This window comes from Mobula birostris, chromosome 15 (assembly GCF_030028105.1).
Source record: "Mobula birostris isolate sMobBir1 chromosome 15, sMobBir1.hap1, whole genome shotgun sequence".
NCBI classification, from domain to species: domain Eukaryota; kingdom Metazoa; phylum Chordata; class Chondrichthyes; order Myliobatiformes; family Myliobatidae; genus Mobula; species Mobula birostris.
Genome location: NC_092384.1, coordinates 34,742,783 through 34,759,439, shown reverse-complemented (window position 1 = coordinate 34,759,439; position 16,657 = coordinate 34,742,783).

Sequence of the window (16,657 nt, the reverse complement as noted above, 5' to 3'; positions counted from 1 at the left end):
ATGTGCTTTTCAATAACCTTTTCACAGAGTTGTTTGGAGTGTTCTTTTGGCTTCATGGTGTAGTTTTTGCTAGGATACTGACTCACCAGCAGTTGAACCTTCCAGATACAGGTTTATTTTTACTACAATCAGTTGAAGCACCTTGATTGCACACAGGTCTCCAAAGACAGATCTCCATTAACTAATTAAGTGACTCCTAAAACTAATTGGCTGCACCAGTGATGATTTGGTGTGTCATATTAAAGGGATGAATACTTATGCAAACAATTATTTTGTGTCTTATATTTGTAATTAATTTAGATCACTTTGTAGAGATCTGTTTTCACTTTGACATGAAAGAGTCTTTTGATTAGTGTCAAAAAAGCCAAACTAAATCTATTGTGATTCAATGTTGTAAAACATTAAAACATAAAAACTTCCAAGGGAGGGTGAATACTTTTTATAGTATAGGCATTGTACATTTTTTTTATTTTCAAAGGCTATGATTTGCTATATTGTTGAAGTAATAATTTAGATATGACAACTGCATGAGTCACAACCCCAATGAAATACGGAGTATTCCTATTTGTGAAGAAAACAAAAAAATGTTATCTGAATTGCAATGTTAATATAGTGCATCAAGAGAAATAATGAGTGAATAATCAAAGCATTTGAGATACAGTATTGTAAGTGAGAAATTTTGCAAAATTATTAAACTGATCGGAAATGCAGTGTTAAAACCATTAAATAATAATTTGTAGATTTAATTTAAGAATTGCAAAATAGATGTAACAAGATAAGACAAAGGTAAGTTCATTAGGAAAAGAACAGCCTGAGATATTCCATGTCTCTCTGCTAGCAGGTTGGTTTAATTTGCAAAGTGATACAGAATCTAAATAGGCAAAACTGCACTACACAAAATTAACACACCATTAAGTGCATAATTCTCTAGTGTGATGCTGAAAGCTCTGTATAATGAAGAAGTCAGCTTTTAATTGTAACCACAAACAGTTTTGTCCAATTAAATGGTGTAGTTTATAGTGCAAGTAGATTTGTTATTCACAGATGTCTAATCCATTTCAGTAATTGCATGGTTCTTGGCCAGACTAGCCCCCAAGAGACCCATGAGATACTTATTTGGATAACTAGGCGAACAACAAAGCAAGTACAGAAATGAAAGAGAAAAACGTCTTGCACACTCTTTGAACTGTGTAATACGTATCTATAAATATCACAAATGATTGCATCTATTTTTATTTTTTATATATTACATTGGAAAACAGCTTTAGTACTACGGGTTGACTACTCCTTTTCAGAAATTCCAAAATGTGAAAACCTCCAAAATCTGAATTCTTTTTTTGTGCGCTGACATGACATCACAAATGGAAAATTCCACAAGCCGCTGGGAAGGTTCTCAGGTCTCTATGCACTGCACACAGTTTTGAGAAGTGACTTCAAATATGTAATGAACAGAAGTTAATAAAAAATAGAAAATCACTGCAAAAAGTGAAAAATTAAGATCTCAATTGTGTCTCGTCAGCGTCAGAGCGAACATGTCGGCTCTGCCACATCTGCTAAGATGGCGTCAGTGAACAATGATTCCTCAGGTGACATCTTCCAGACAGTCAATTATTACAGCTTTTCTACATCTTCCACTTATTCTCTTTATCTTAATTTTGTTTTGAAAACTGTTGGAGCGTGTGACTTACAGTCTGCAGTTTGATCCAGTAAGCTAGTGCTCTGATGTCCCCGAGAAAACTCCAGAAGAGAAATGCCAGCATGAGCTACCACAAGGAGAAGCTCAGAGATGAGACTACATTTCTCGCCGATTAAAGTGTTGAAGAAGGCTGAAACATAGAAGCAAATGTTCAAATGTGGAGGGGTGCGAGTGATTCCTGGAGAGGCTGCTAGTACATGTTGCTTTCTTTGGTGAGGCTGCTGGTTGGTGTAGTTTTCCTCAGAGAGGCTGCTGGTTTGAATCTCTGGCCTTGGAGGGACTGCTGGTTCAAGTCTCTTCCCTCAGAGAGGCTGTTGGTTTGAGTCACTGCCCTTGGAGTCCCAATGCTCTTGGAGATGATATTGAAATTCTGAGATTTTTCAATTGGACTGTAGTTCATATGAACTGTAGTTTATATTGGCCTCGTTTAGTTCTATGTTTTTTTGTATTCTCACCCATTCCTCCTCATTGAGGTTTGGAGGGCTGGGGGATTGGGTGATCTGTTAGTTTTTGTGCAAGGGAGGGGTTGAGGGTTTTTGGGGCTTGTGAGCTTTTGTTTGATTGATAACTTTCTTTCAACTACTTAGGTGGTTTTCTGTATTCTATTGCTATCTGGAGAAGACAAATTTCAGAGATCTATTCCACAGGCATACTTTGATATTGAAATGAACCTTTGAACCTTTGATATGCCACTTAATAGTATGCTGATCATGAAACATGTAAAGATCTATCACAACAAACTGAAAATTAAAGGTAATTGTGAATATTCATCTGGCTGGTTACAGAAGCTTAAGAAAAGGCACAGCAATAATTTTTTAAGCGTCTGTGATCTCGATAATCTAGCTCAAGAACAAGTCTATGATGCTGATTATTTTTATACCAAACATAATAACATTAAATTATTAAAGTATTGGTGATGAAAATCTAGCACCACAACAAGCCCACAAGGCTGATTGTTTTTATACTTTATATAAAACCTAAAAACAAGTAAATACAGTGTACTGTAGCCTTTTGATCAAAACACAGCATCGTAGGTGGAGACTGAAAGCCTGACATTGTTTGTTGTTGGTAAGCAGCTGACTCAGATATTCTCCTGATGTTGCTGCACTGCTTTTGTTACTCTGCACACATTATACTTTCATTAGAAGACCATAAGACATAGGAACAGAATTAGGCCATCTGGCCCACTGAGTCTGCCCGACCGTTCAATCATGGCTGATCCGTTTTTTCTCTCCTCCTCAACCCCAGTCCTGGCCTTCTCCCTATAACCTTTGATGCCATGCCCAATCAAAAACCTATCAACCTCTGTCTTAAATACACCCAGCAACCTGGTCTCCACAGTTGCATGTGGCAACGAATTCCACAAATTCACCATTCTTTGGCTAAAAAAATTTCTCCACATCGCTGTTTTGAAAGGTCGTCCCTCTATCCTGAGGCTGTGTCCTCTTGTTCTAGACTCTCCCACCACGGGTAACATCCTTTCCACATCTACTCTGTCTAGGCCTTTCAACATTCGAAAGGTTTCAATGAGATCTCCCCTCATCCTTCTGAATTCCAGCGAGTACAGACCCAGAGCCATCAAACGTTCCTTGTACAATAACCCTTTCATTCCTGGAATTATCCTTGTAAACCTCCTCTGGACCCTCTCCAATGCCAGCACATCTTTTCTAAGAAAAGGGGCCCAAAGCTGCTCACAATACTCAAGGTGACGCCTCGCCAGTGCCTTATAAAGCCTCAGCATCACATCCTTGCTCTTGTATTCTAGACCTCTTGAGATGAATGCTAACATTGCATTTGACTTCCTCATCACTGACGCAACCCGCAAGTTAACCTTCAGGGATGTTCTGCATAAGGACTTCCAAGTCCCTCTGCATCTCAGATTTCTGGATTTTCTCCCCATTTAGAAAACAGTCCTCACATTTATCTCTACTACCAAAGTGCCTGACCATACATTTTCCAACAATGTATTTCATTTGCCATTTTCTTGCCCGTTCTCCTAATTTGTCTAAGCCTTTCTGCATCCTACCTGTTTTCTCAACACTACCTGCCCCTCCACCAATCTTCGTATCAACTGCAAACTTGGCAACAAAGCCATCTATTTCATCATCTAAATCATTCATATGCAGCATAAAAAGAAGCAGTCCCAACACTGACCCTTGTGGAACATCACTAGTCACGGGCAGCCAACCAGAAAAGGATCCTTTTATTCCCTCTCACTGCCTCCTACCAATCGGCCAATGCTCTAATCATGTTAGTAACCTTCCTGTAATACCATGGGCCCTTAACTTGGTAAACAGCCTCCTGTGTGGCACTTTGTCAAAAGCCTTCTGAAAGTCCAAACATACAACATCCACTGCATCTCCATTATCTATCCTACTTGTAATCTCCCCAAAGAACTCCAACAGGTTCATCAGGCAGGATTTTCCCTGAAGAAAAACCATGCTGACTTTGTCCTATCTTATCCTGTGTCACCAAGTACTCCATCACCTCATCTTTAACATCCTTAAGTAGATTTAAAAGTGCGGGGAGGAGAGAGAGAAACTCAAGATGATAAGTGAAACCTGAGAGGAGGAGGGATGAAGGAAAGAGCTTGGAAGTTGATAGGTGAAAGAGACAGAAGGCCATGGAAGAAAGAAAAGGAGCACCAGAGGGTGTCAATGGGCAGGCAAGGAGATAAGGTGACAGAGGGAAAAGGGATGGGGAATGGTGAAGGGGGGCATTACCGGAAGTTTGATAAATTGATGTTCATGCTATCAGATTGAAGGCTACCCAAATGGAATATGAGGTATTGTTCCTCCAACCTAAGTGTGGCCTCATCACGACACTGGGGGAGGACATGTATAGTCGTATTGGAATTGGAATGGGAATTGGAATTAAAATGGGTGGCCACTGGGAGATCCCGCTTTTCTCTGGTACGTAGAGCATAGGTGCTCGGCAAAGTGGTCTCCCAATCTACGTCAGGTCTCACCGACATACAGGAGGTTACACCAGGAGCACTGGACAGAATATATGACCCCAACAGACTCACAGGTGAAGCGTCACCTCACCTAGAAGGACTGTTTAGGGCCATGAATGGTAGTCAAAGAGGAGATTGAGGGGCAGGTGTAGCACATGTTCAGCTTGCAAGTGTAAGTGCCAGGATAGGGGTAAGTGGGGAGGGACGAACGGACAAGGGATTCACGTCAGGAGCGATCTCTGTGGAAAGCAGGAAGAGGGGAGGGAAGGATGTACTTGGTGGTGGGATCCTGTTGGAGATGGTGAACGTTTTGGAGAATTATGTGGTGGAAGTGGAGGCTGGTGGGGTGGTAGGTGAGTACAAGAGGAACCCTATTTCTGGTAGGGTGCCAGGAGGATAGGGTAAGAGCAGACATGCATGAAATGGAAAAGATGTAGTTGAATTTAAGACAAAGATTGCTTATCAGTTGTACATAAATTCAGAGTCAGAAATTATGGCAATCCCAAACTATCTTATTATACACTCCAAAATCAAAAAAAATCCAAAATCCAAAACACTCCCAGCCCCAAGGATTTTGGATAAGGAGTACTCAACCTGTATTAGGATTGTTTTCCCCACCTCAAATTTGAATTGGAGTATTCTGCTCATTGATGGAAAATCTTTCCTGCTTGTGTTGAGAAGTTACTGCTTATGATTTGTTTCTATAAATGCAAAAGGAATCAATGTCTTCAAGTGATACGCATTAGTGGAAGAATTAAACAGAGTGATAAGGTATGCAGCACCATAATTGTGCATACTCATGAGGCTTTGCTGCTAAACTATGTGACTGTGTCATGATCATTTTTAATTGCTCTATCTCCACAAATGCTACATGTTTATTTTTTTTATTTGGAGATACAATACTGTAGTAGGTTCTTCCAACCCAACGAGCCGATGTTACACCATTGCAACCAATTAATCTATTAACCTGCATGTCTTTGGAAGGTGGGAGGAAACCGGAATACTCAGAGAAAACCCGTGAGTTCATGGGGAGAACTTCAAGCTCCTTAAGGACAGCAGTGGGAAATGAACCTGTGTTCTGTCACTGTAATAGCATTACACTAGCTGCTAGGCTAGTGTGTCACCCCTAATACAATTAAAAATGATCAAATCTCCCAGGACTATTTTATTCATTTGAGAAGCTTGTATATTTAACTAGATAGTGGAAGGAGTAAGATTCATGTGTTCAATATTACAGCAAGCGCTGTTGTACTCTGAAAGGGTTTGAATTTTGGACAACATCCTAAAATTACATCAAAAAGTATGGTTATTTTAATTTTGTGTTCAATGTGTGACTTCCAAATTTTGAACATAATTTAAAAGTATTTTCAAAGGTTCAAAAGTTCATTTATTATCAAAGTATGTATCCAAATACAACTCTGAGATTCTTCTTCCCAGATAGCCACGAAACAAAGAAAGAACAGGAAAGTCATTCAGAGAGAAACATCAAGCCCACTCCCCCTTCTCACAAAACGGAACAAGAACTTCGATTCCCAAACACCGCCTTCACCCCGCACAAAAAACTAACAGAACACAATAAGAACATCAACTCTCAAACCCCTCCCCTCACACAACAGAACAGAAAAGAATGGGTGAAAAACATAGATTATAAAAACCATAAGACTGAGTAAGTGCACAGTCTACAAATGAAACAGTCCAATCCATAACACAGAACCATGTATCCTCCTCCATCATTGAAAGAGAGGAACACCACTCGAATGCAAGGAGGTCTACCCACCTGCCACAGCAAGCCACACAGTGATCAGCTGCTCATAGAATCCTTCTCCAGCACCAATCAAAAGGAAGGCAGTCAGTGCTGAACTCACACTCGCCTTCTGCATTTGTCTGGATGTCTCAATCTTGCTCGGCGCTTTGATTGTCGATTAATGGACGCTTTAATCAGTGAAATTGAGTCAAACATCATCTTGTGTCCCGCCTTGAAGTTTCTTCCTCTCAATGCAGTCCTAGTACACACTGACTTTGCAGAATCTTCTCAGAGACAACAGAGCGCTGGTTCACTCAAAATAAATGTATTTTAAATATAATCTTGAATAAAAGTAGTGAAAAACACTACGGATGCTGGATATCTGAAATCGAAACAGACATTGTTGTAAGGACTGACCAGGCCAAGCAACACTGCAGCATCTGTAGAAAGGAAAATAGATGATGTTTGACAAGTTTGAGACACAAGAAAGTGCAAATGCTGGGATCTGGAGCAACAAATATTCTGCTGGAATATCTCAATGCATCAAAGAGCATCTATTGGGGGAAAGAGGAGCTGTCAGCATTTCTCAGTGTATTGTTTGTGTGCTTCACCAGTTAAACCCTGCTGAAGGGTTTCAGACCAAAACGTCTACTGAACTCTTTTCCATAGATGCTGCCTGGCCTGCTGAGTTCCTCCAGCATTTTGTGTGGATCAGTATCACAATGGAATGAAGGGAATTACAGAGGCATGAGAGAGGAGCTTGGCCAGGTGGATTGGAGGAGGGTACTCGTGAGGATGACTGTAGAGCAGAGTTGGCTGAAGTTTCTGGGAATAGTTTATGAAGCATTGGATAGATATGTCCCACTGAAGAAGTTCTCAAATGGCATGGCTAGGCAACCATGGCTGACAAGAGAGGTTAAGGACTGCATAAAAACTGCAGAAAGGGCATATAAGCTAGCAAAAGTGAGCGGGAAGCTGGATTATTGGGAAGTTTTTAAAATCCATCAAAAGGCAACTAAAAAGCCATAAGAAGGAAAAAGATTAAATATGGGGGCAAACTAGCCCTCATATTTCAGTTTTATAACAAATAAAGGGGAAGTGAGAGTTAATATTGGACCACTGGAAAAAGATGTTGGTGAGGTGGTAATGGGGGACAATGAAATGGCAGATGAACTTAATAAGGACTTTGCTTCAGTCCTTACTGTGGAAGACACCAGCCGTATGCCAGAGGTCCTTGAGTGTCGGGGAGCAGGAGTGAGAGCCATTGCTATTACAAAGGAAAAAGTGCAAGGCAAACTGAAAGGTCTTAAGGTGGATAAGTCATCTGGGCCAGATGGACTACATCCCAGAGTCCTGAAAGAGGTTGCAGAAGAGATAACGGATGCATTGGTCATGATCTTTCAAGAATCACATGATTCTGACATGGTCCCAGAGGACTGGAAGATTTCAGATGTCACTCTACTCTTTAAGAAGGAAGGAAAGCAAAAGAAAGGAAATTATAGGCCAGTTAGCATAACCTCAGTGGTTGGGAAAGTGTTGGAGTCCATTATTAAGGTTGAGGTTTTGAGGTACTTGGAGTCTAATGATAAAATAAATCAAAGTCAACATGGTATCTGTCAAGGGAAATTTTGCCTGACAAATCTATTAGAGTTCTTCGAGGAAGTAACAAGCAGGATAGACAAAGGAGAGGCAGTGGATATCACTTACCTAGATTTTCAGAAGGCATTTGATAAGGTGCCTCACATGAGGTTGCTTAACAAGATAAAATCCTATGACGTTACAGAAACTACATTGGTATGGATAGAGGAATGGCTCACAGGCAGGAGGCAGCGAATGGGAATAAAGGAGGCCTTTTCTGGTTGGCTGCCAGTGGCTAGTAGTGTTCCTGAGAGGTCAGTAATGGGACCATTATTTTATATGTTGATTGTCAATGATTTAGATAGTGGAATTGATGGCTTGAAGCGAAGTTTGTGGATGATATGAAAATAGGTGGAGGGGTAATTACTGCTGAGGAAGCAATGTGATTGTAGCAGGACTTAGACAAATTGGAAATATGGGGGGAAAAGTGGAACATGAGATATGGTGTTGGATAATGTATGATAATGCATTTTGGTATAAGGAACAATAGTGCAGACTATTATCTAAATGGGGAGAAAATTCAAACATCAGAGGTACAAAGGGACTTAGGAATCCTTGTGCAAGACTCCCAGAAGGTTAATTTACAGGTTAAGTCTGTGGTAAAGAAGGCAAATGTAATGTTGGCATTTATTTCAAGGGGAATAGAATATAAAAACAAGGAGATAATGCAGAAGCTTTATAAGACACTAGTCAGGCTGCACTTAGAGTTTGTCAACAGTTTTGGGCTCCTTATCTCAGAAAGGATGTATTGTCATTGGTGAGAGTCCAAAGGAGGTTCACAAGGATGATTCCAGGAAGGAAGGAATTAATATATGTGGAGTGTTTGGCAGCTTTGGGCCTGTACTCACTGGTATTTAGAAAAATACATAGGGATCTCACTGAAACCTTCCAAACGTTGAAAGGACTAAATAAGGTGAATGTGAAGTGAACGTTTCTTCTGGTAGGGGTTCCAGAACTAGAGGGCACAGGCTCAAAATTGAGAGGCTGCCTTTTAGAACTGAAGTAAGGAGTATTTTTTTTTAGCCAAAGAGTGGTTAATTTGTGGAATGCTCTGCCACAGACTGCAGTGGAGGCCAAATCCGTAGGTATATTTAAAGCGGAAGTTGATAGATTTCCGATTGGTCAGGGCATGGGATATGATGAGAGGGCAGGTGCATGACTTTGAAGGGGATCTGGGATCAGCCATGATGAAATGGTGGAGTGGACTTGATGGGCTGAATGGCCTAATTCTGCTCCCTTGTCTTATGGTCTTATAGTCATGCAGTGGTGAAATAACATACTATCCAAATAATTTTTTTAAGCCTCTATGTAAATGAGTTTTTTGTTGCATGTATTCTGCTATAAACAAAATGTCAAAAAGCATTTTTGCAATCATATTCCACCAGTGTATGCAGCTTAACTATTGTACTGTTATTATACATTATCTTTTGAAGATCACTTTCCAATCATTGCACTATAAACAGCAACAGACAATTCACTTGTACCTGAACAAAAGATCTGTCAGCATTGAAAAGGCTTGCACGCACTGTGACAGAGCTGGTTGCTTTGTTGTGGATGGTAAATGAACAGTATGAGAGCGATTTTAACTGTGCACTTGTACAAAACATGTGAGATTAATTCAGGTGCCTGAGACATAACTTTGCCAGTTTTAATTTCCATTAAACCATTAGAAATCAAAACAGCATACAGTTGAATTAGTCTTGTTTTTTTTATACCACTGTGCGTGGTCAAAATGCCACCTCCCTTTCAGCATCACTGTAGCCATGGAGAAATAATATTTATCAGCCCACATTCTTCATCTCAGTCATAGAGAATCACTGAACCATCAGCAAGTATTATAGAATATTCAGTGTTGTTTGCGTTTATATTCAGTCACTACTGTTTTCTTATGACTCTTCTGTCACTGAAATGGTTGATATTTATGGACTCTCTTCGCTTACTGATTGACAATGCTAGGACTGGGGTGATTTGGAAGATGGGATTGTCTGAATAATGTGAGTCTCAAAGTTCAAAGTAAATCTATTATCAAAGTGTATATATAGATTCATTTTCTTGCGGACATACTCAGTAAATCCAAGCACCATGATAGAATCAATGAAAGACTGCATCAAACAGTGCGGACCAATAACCAAGTTGCAAAAGACAACAAAACTGTGCAAATATAAAACAAAAAATAATAATAATAAATAAATAAATAAGCAAAAAGTATTGAGAACATGAGATGAAGAGTCCTTGAAAGTGAGTCGATAGGTTGTGGGAACAGTTCATTGCATGGACAAGAGAAGTTATCCCCACTGGTGGCTGAGGGTAATAGATAAGCAATAAGTGTCAAAAAATTGAAATGAAGAGTCCTTCATCTCATGAAGTGGTTAAAGATCTCAGTGAGCACTCCAACCAGCCAATTGATCAACACAGGTAATTAGTATTTGGCCAAGTACCCCATCTGGGCTGGATGCTTTTCATGGGTTCACCCTCCTGAAGGCTTCTCCCACATCAGCCTCAGAGATGGAAATTATGGGAACTGTGGGAGTTCATAATAGTTCCTTCATATCTTGATGTTCAAAGTGAGCATAGAATGCATTGAACTCATCTGGAAGCAATGCCCTGTTGTTGCCTATGTCACTTGATTTAACTTTAAAAGAGGTGATAGTATTCAACCCCTGCCACAACTGTAGAGCATCCTTCGTTGATTCAAGTTTAGTCCGGAATTCCTTCCTTGCCCATGAGATGGTTTCCCAGAGATCATCCCTGGATATGATCCCTGGAAAGTTATAGTTATATTGCTATTACTAATCCAGAAAGATCAGTTCTATTATAACTAATTTCCTGAATGTTTGAAGTCTCGCTAAGCACATGCTAGAAATCAAATGCAATATCTAGATGCATGTTATTCAAGGTAAAGTTCAAAGAACAAAGGAAACTTTGTTTGGATGGGGACTAATCAGTGTACTTCTTTTGGTTAAATAGCTGTAACTGATCCATGTTGTAGGGGATTGACTCACTCTGTGTTATATCTAACCTTAGAACAGCGGTGCTCCAATACATTGTCCTTTCGTCTGGGTGTGTCTCCTTTTAATTTATTTTGTGGTGTATGCAAACATTTGATGAGATGGGGCTACGTAGTCAAAGCGAGCTTAGAATACATTGAACTCATCAGGACACAAAGCTTTGTTGTTGCCTTGATTTAACTTTATAAGAAGTGATAGTATTCAAACCATGCCACAACCGTTGAGCGTCCTTTGTTGATTCAAGTTTAGACCAGAGTTTCTACTTTTTTACTATTAGCTCAAAGTGTTAATTAGACAAATTTGTACAATTTGAGGCAACGACATTTTAAATATGCTCCTATTCCCCATTAACAGTAGTTTATCCTTTATAGTTTAATCAAAAAATCTTATAACTCAGCTCAGCAATTTTAATTTTTTCAATTTTGAAATCGTTCTTGCAATTTGGCATTTTATAAAATCTAACTGTATTCCAAATTTCTTTTGTAAAAATATTCCTGTTTACAATAACATAATGCATGGGAAACAAAAGCTCATATTTAGAAGGCACTTTTTGCAATTTCTGTCTCAGCATGCAACAAGCTGATTTATAGCTGGAAATGTAGGGTGTGATGGTGTAAGGAGATAAGAGGAGGCTGTTGACTCTGCCCTGGACGGTTGCATCCCAGGTTTAATCACTCTCTAACTGTTGGGCGTGTTTTCAGTTGTTTAGGAATCAAGGTCTGAAATTTCGCCCTGAGCCACTCAGCCTTCCTACTTCTTCTCTTGTTCAGTTTGTTTCTTCACATACAGCTCTTTGTGCAAGGTTTTAGTCACCTATCCTGTCCCCTTGCTTGGCTGTGTGTCAAATGTTTATCTGATAATTATGCTGTCAAAACATTGCAGCATGTTTCACCACACAAAGGCAAATAATAAATTTATGTTTTTTGTCACTGATGCTCAAGACTAATGTTATCCACTAGCATCTACTGATTTATTGGTTTGGGAAGGGAGATCATATGGCCTGCTGTGAGCTGATCCCTTAAGGAATATAACACCCCGGATCCACTTAAAGGATCCATGATCCTTCTTATCAACAAGAAGGCTTATCTCAGAGTCATGATGGAAAGTTAAACATTTTAGATCCTCCATAACCAGCACTGTTATGTAGTCCCTTGGCACCAGGTGTCTGCCTTTATGAGGAGGTGTGGCCACCAGTTGGCTTCTGGTTACTTCTTATGTACAGGTCAGGAGGGTAATCCAATGGAACTGGTACACATTCCGCTGGTCTGCATAAAATATTGCTTCTCCAGCAAATTTAAGAGCTACATGGTGTCCATTCTCAGAGGCTTGTCTCAGAACCTATACATGGATATGCTATTCCTCAAATTTGCATGTTCGACTAAAGAGACACTTTTGAATTCTGGTATCCAGTGAACTCAGCAGTCATTAACTTGTGACAATTTATGAGGCCCTCTGTTGGTTATGGTCAACCCTGGAAGCTGCATCCCAGCTGGCTGCAAGATATGCAAGCCAGGGCAGTATGACGTGGAGAGCAAGCTGTTGCCCAGAGAGCAGGCACCCTCTCTCCATTCAGCAGATGAATCCAAATGAAGAGCAGAGAGCAACATAGTTTGGCACCAGCGGTGTGTCAGTAGTTGCCAGTCAGTGCCAATTGCAATGTATGACTGCAGCTCTGGATTTTTCCTTGAGGTTTACTCCCAGACTTCCCCATTAGCGGGTGTAGTCGCAAGGCAGTGGAGTTTTGAGATCAGAGCTTTCCTTTTCCTAGATGAGCTGCCAAACACAGCTGATGAGCCCCATCTGCCAAGAGCGATTGGTTTTCAGGAGCCAGTAACCCATCTTTGCCCCTTCTCTTGGCAGTAAAAATGGATCCGCGGGGTTTAGTAGCTAAGCCACGTGTGAAGGCAAGGAGCTGGACTTGTTTGTCAGAGGCTATCTGAGATGCACACCATTGGGAGCAATTAATGGGTAGTGGGAGCTTGTCCCCATTACCACCCCCGGCTACAGCAACCTTAAGGAACCTGGCAATTTAGGAGTTCAAAAGTATTGTGCTTATTGCTAGATTTGTACTTAGAGGCCTTTGTCAATGATCTGGAGGCATGAGCTTAAATCCCATTATGGCAACTGGGGAATTGTGGATACGAAACAGGGGGAAGAAGAAAATTATACAGCTATGGGAAAAAGTCGACAGGGTGAAGCTTGACAGTTGCTTCAGTAGAAAACCAGCATTGATATAATAGGCTGAATGGCCACATCCTGTGTGGTAGCCATTCTATGGTTCTGTGATTCAAAGTTCATGTCATTGAATAAGCCAGTGGGTGTTATGAACGCCGTCTTCCACTCATCTCCCTGACGGATGCTGATCAGGTTGTATGCACTCCGTAGATCCAGTTTGTTGAAGATCTGGGCCGCACAGAGGGTTTCGAATGTGCTATCCATCAAGGGGAGAGGTTCTTAATGTTGATTTCATTGAATCCACAGTAGTCAAAGCAAGGATGGAGACCCCCATCTTTCTTTTTGACGAAGAAGAAACCAGCACCTGCTCAGACTGGGATGGTTGAATGAAGCCATGCTGTGGTGCTTCAGTGATTTAGTCATTCATGGCTTGGGTCTGAGGAGAGGAGAGGGAGAACAGATGACCTCAGGGAGGGATGGTGACTGGGAGAAGGTTGATTGCACAGTCGTGCAGTATGTGAGGTGGCGGGATGCTGGCTTTCGTTTGACTAAAAGTGATGCCTGAGCCACAGTATTCTTGCAGGAGTTTGGTGAGGTCACAGGTTTCATCCACCTTCACGGACTTACAGGATAAAGTTAACTGAGATTGCAGGCAAGTGGTCCCCAACTCATCAGTGAACTAGATGACCAGGCGAAATGAGGGTCAGGGGTAACCCAAGATGAGAGGATTCTTGGTGAGTCAATGAGGAGGAACTGGGTGGTATCGTGGTGCTCTTCAATGCTCAACTGCACAGGCTGTATGCATGCTCTGACCATCCCAGATTCCAAGGGATGGCCGTCAGTGGCCGCGATGCACAAAGAGTGAGGGATAGGCTCAGTAGGGAGTCCGAGATGCACATGCACAGTCTTTTCCTGCTCCGCCGGAAACCACCAGAGCCCCTGGTGTGCATAAAGCCATCAGAAAGCAGAGGAGGACAGAGAGAGCGAGTCGAGCTACGGTGCTGGAAAGCGAGGCCAAGGAGAGCTTACCAGTTAAAAGGCCCCTCATCTCTACCTGTTGGTGTCATTTTCCCAGACACAGTGAGCATTAGATGTGGGGGTGATCAGCTACTCAGCAGTAAGCACACAAGTTGTTTATCCGCAATGTAGTTGAATATAAGATACTCTCTGAGATAGATAACCAAGCCAAACAGTTCAAGGACTATAATGGATAGGCATAAATGCTCACCTTACCAGCAACTTCCTGAGCTAAGTACTAAGTCCATTTCAGTGCAAACTCCAGCCAGTACTTGCTTTCTATAGGCATGCTGTTTAACAGCCAGACGTCCAAGTACATTAGCTCAATTTAATTGATTTTTGTCTTAATTATATTGGTGTTACATGGGTAAGTCTCCAGACCTAAACTGATCTCAAATCCTTCTGGATTCCCATAAAAGTGATAATAACATTACACGGATCTTCCAGACTTTATTGTTTCCACAAACCCCACCCCAACCCCACACAATGAAAACCAACAGCATTTAGCAATACTAATTACCTATGACCTTGGAAATGTTAACTGATAGGAAGGAAGTTTCAATGTAACAGCATTTCTCTGAAATTATAAGGCAACATGTCTGTCTTATGTCAGAATAAATTGTTTCTTCTTTTAAATTTCAAAGTAGAAAGCTGCACATGCTCTTCATTAATGAACTTCACTAAAATCTGTTTACCTTGCACTTCTTTGGAGCATTTGACAAAACTCAAGGGGTTCTAGACACAGAAAATCAACAACTGATTTCACATTCTACCACATTGTATGTATGTGAACATTTTCTTGTGCTATTTGTCACTCAAATGAGTAATGATAAAAAATTTTGGTTCCCATTTCACACTCAATATATAGGAAGCCCTATCAATATTTAATTTAAATTTATGACTCTTTTCCTCAGAATTGCCAAATTTTCCAGGACAGTAGATTATATAGATGAACATAGAACAGTATAGCACAGGTACAGGCCCTTCAGCCCACAATGTTGTGCCGAACCATCTAAAGGTAAATCATAAAACTCCAAAAGTTAATCCCTTCTACCTACACAATGCCCATATCCCTCCATCTTACTCATATTCATGTGTCTATCCAAACCTCTCTTAAAATTTTCCAATATATTTGTCTTTACCCCCCCTACCAGGCATTCCCCCTCCCAACTCTCTGAGTAAAAGACTTACCCTTCACATCATCCCCGAACCTACCCCCTCTCACCTTTAATACATGCCCTCTGGTATTAGACACTTCTATTCTCGGGAGAGGATACTGCCCGTCTACTCTATCTATGCCTCTCATAATCTTATAAACCTCTATCAGATGTGCACTCTGTTTCCGGCACTCCAGAGAAGACAATCCAAGTTTATCCAGCCTCCAATCATAGCACACGAACTTTAATCCAGGCAGCATCCTGGTAAATCTCTTCTGCACCCTCTCCAAAGCCTCAACCTCCTCCTTATAGTGGGGGCGACTAGTACTGTATGCAATCCTCCAGATATGGCCTAACCAGAGTTATATAAAGTTGCAATATAACCTCTTAACTTTTGAACTTAATGCCTTGACTAATTAAATCAAGCATTCCAAAAGCCTTCATAACCATCCCATTGACCTGTGTAGCCACTTTCAAGGAGCTATGAACTTGGACCCCAAGATCTCTCTGCTCAGCAACACTGTTAAGGATATTGCCCGTAACAGTGTACTGTCTCCTTGCATTTGCCCCACCAAGGTGCAGCACCTCATATTTATCAGTGTTAAACTCCATCTGCCATTTCTCTGCCCACATCTGTAATTGATCTATATTGCGCTGTATTCTTTGCCAGCCTTCTACAGTATCCACAGCTCCGCCAATCTTGGTGTCTTCTGCAAACTTACTAAGCCACCCATCTATATTTTAATCTAGGTCATTTATACACATCATAAAAAGCAGAGGTCCCAGCACAAATCCCTGCAAAACACCACTACATACAGACCTCCCATTCTACAACAAGTAAGGAAGTTCGAGATGCCAGTTCCAAAACCCAAGGACAGCAAAGTGACTTTGCAACAGGAAATTGCCATATTGCTGGACCGGGACATGATAGGTGCTTATAGCTTACAGTTAAAAGCAATGGTTTTATTTAATAGGAGAACAGGTATGTTACGTAGGACTAGTATCGATGGCTGTCAGAAAGACTGTGTGCTAACTTCAGGGTAGTGGAGGGGATCAGCGGTGGCTCAGTGGAGATGGAGCTGAGTGTTGACTGTTACGAGCAGAAACTCGTGTATGAATGTTGTTGATGTTTCTGAGATGAGTGAAAAAGAGAACGGCTAAAATATCAACCCTCAGGAAGACTGGATTGAACAGCATGGATCCAACAAGAGAAGACATTGTTAGTGAGTGCAAATGGATGGAGTGAGGGCAATCCCTCCCTTTCTG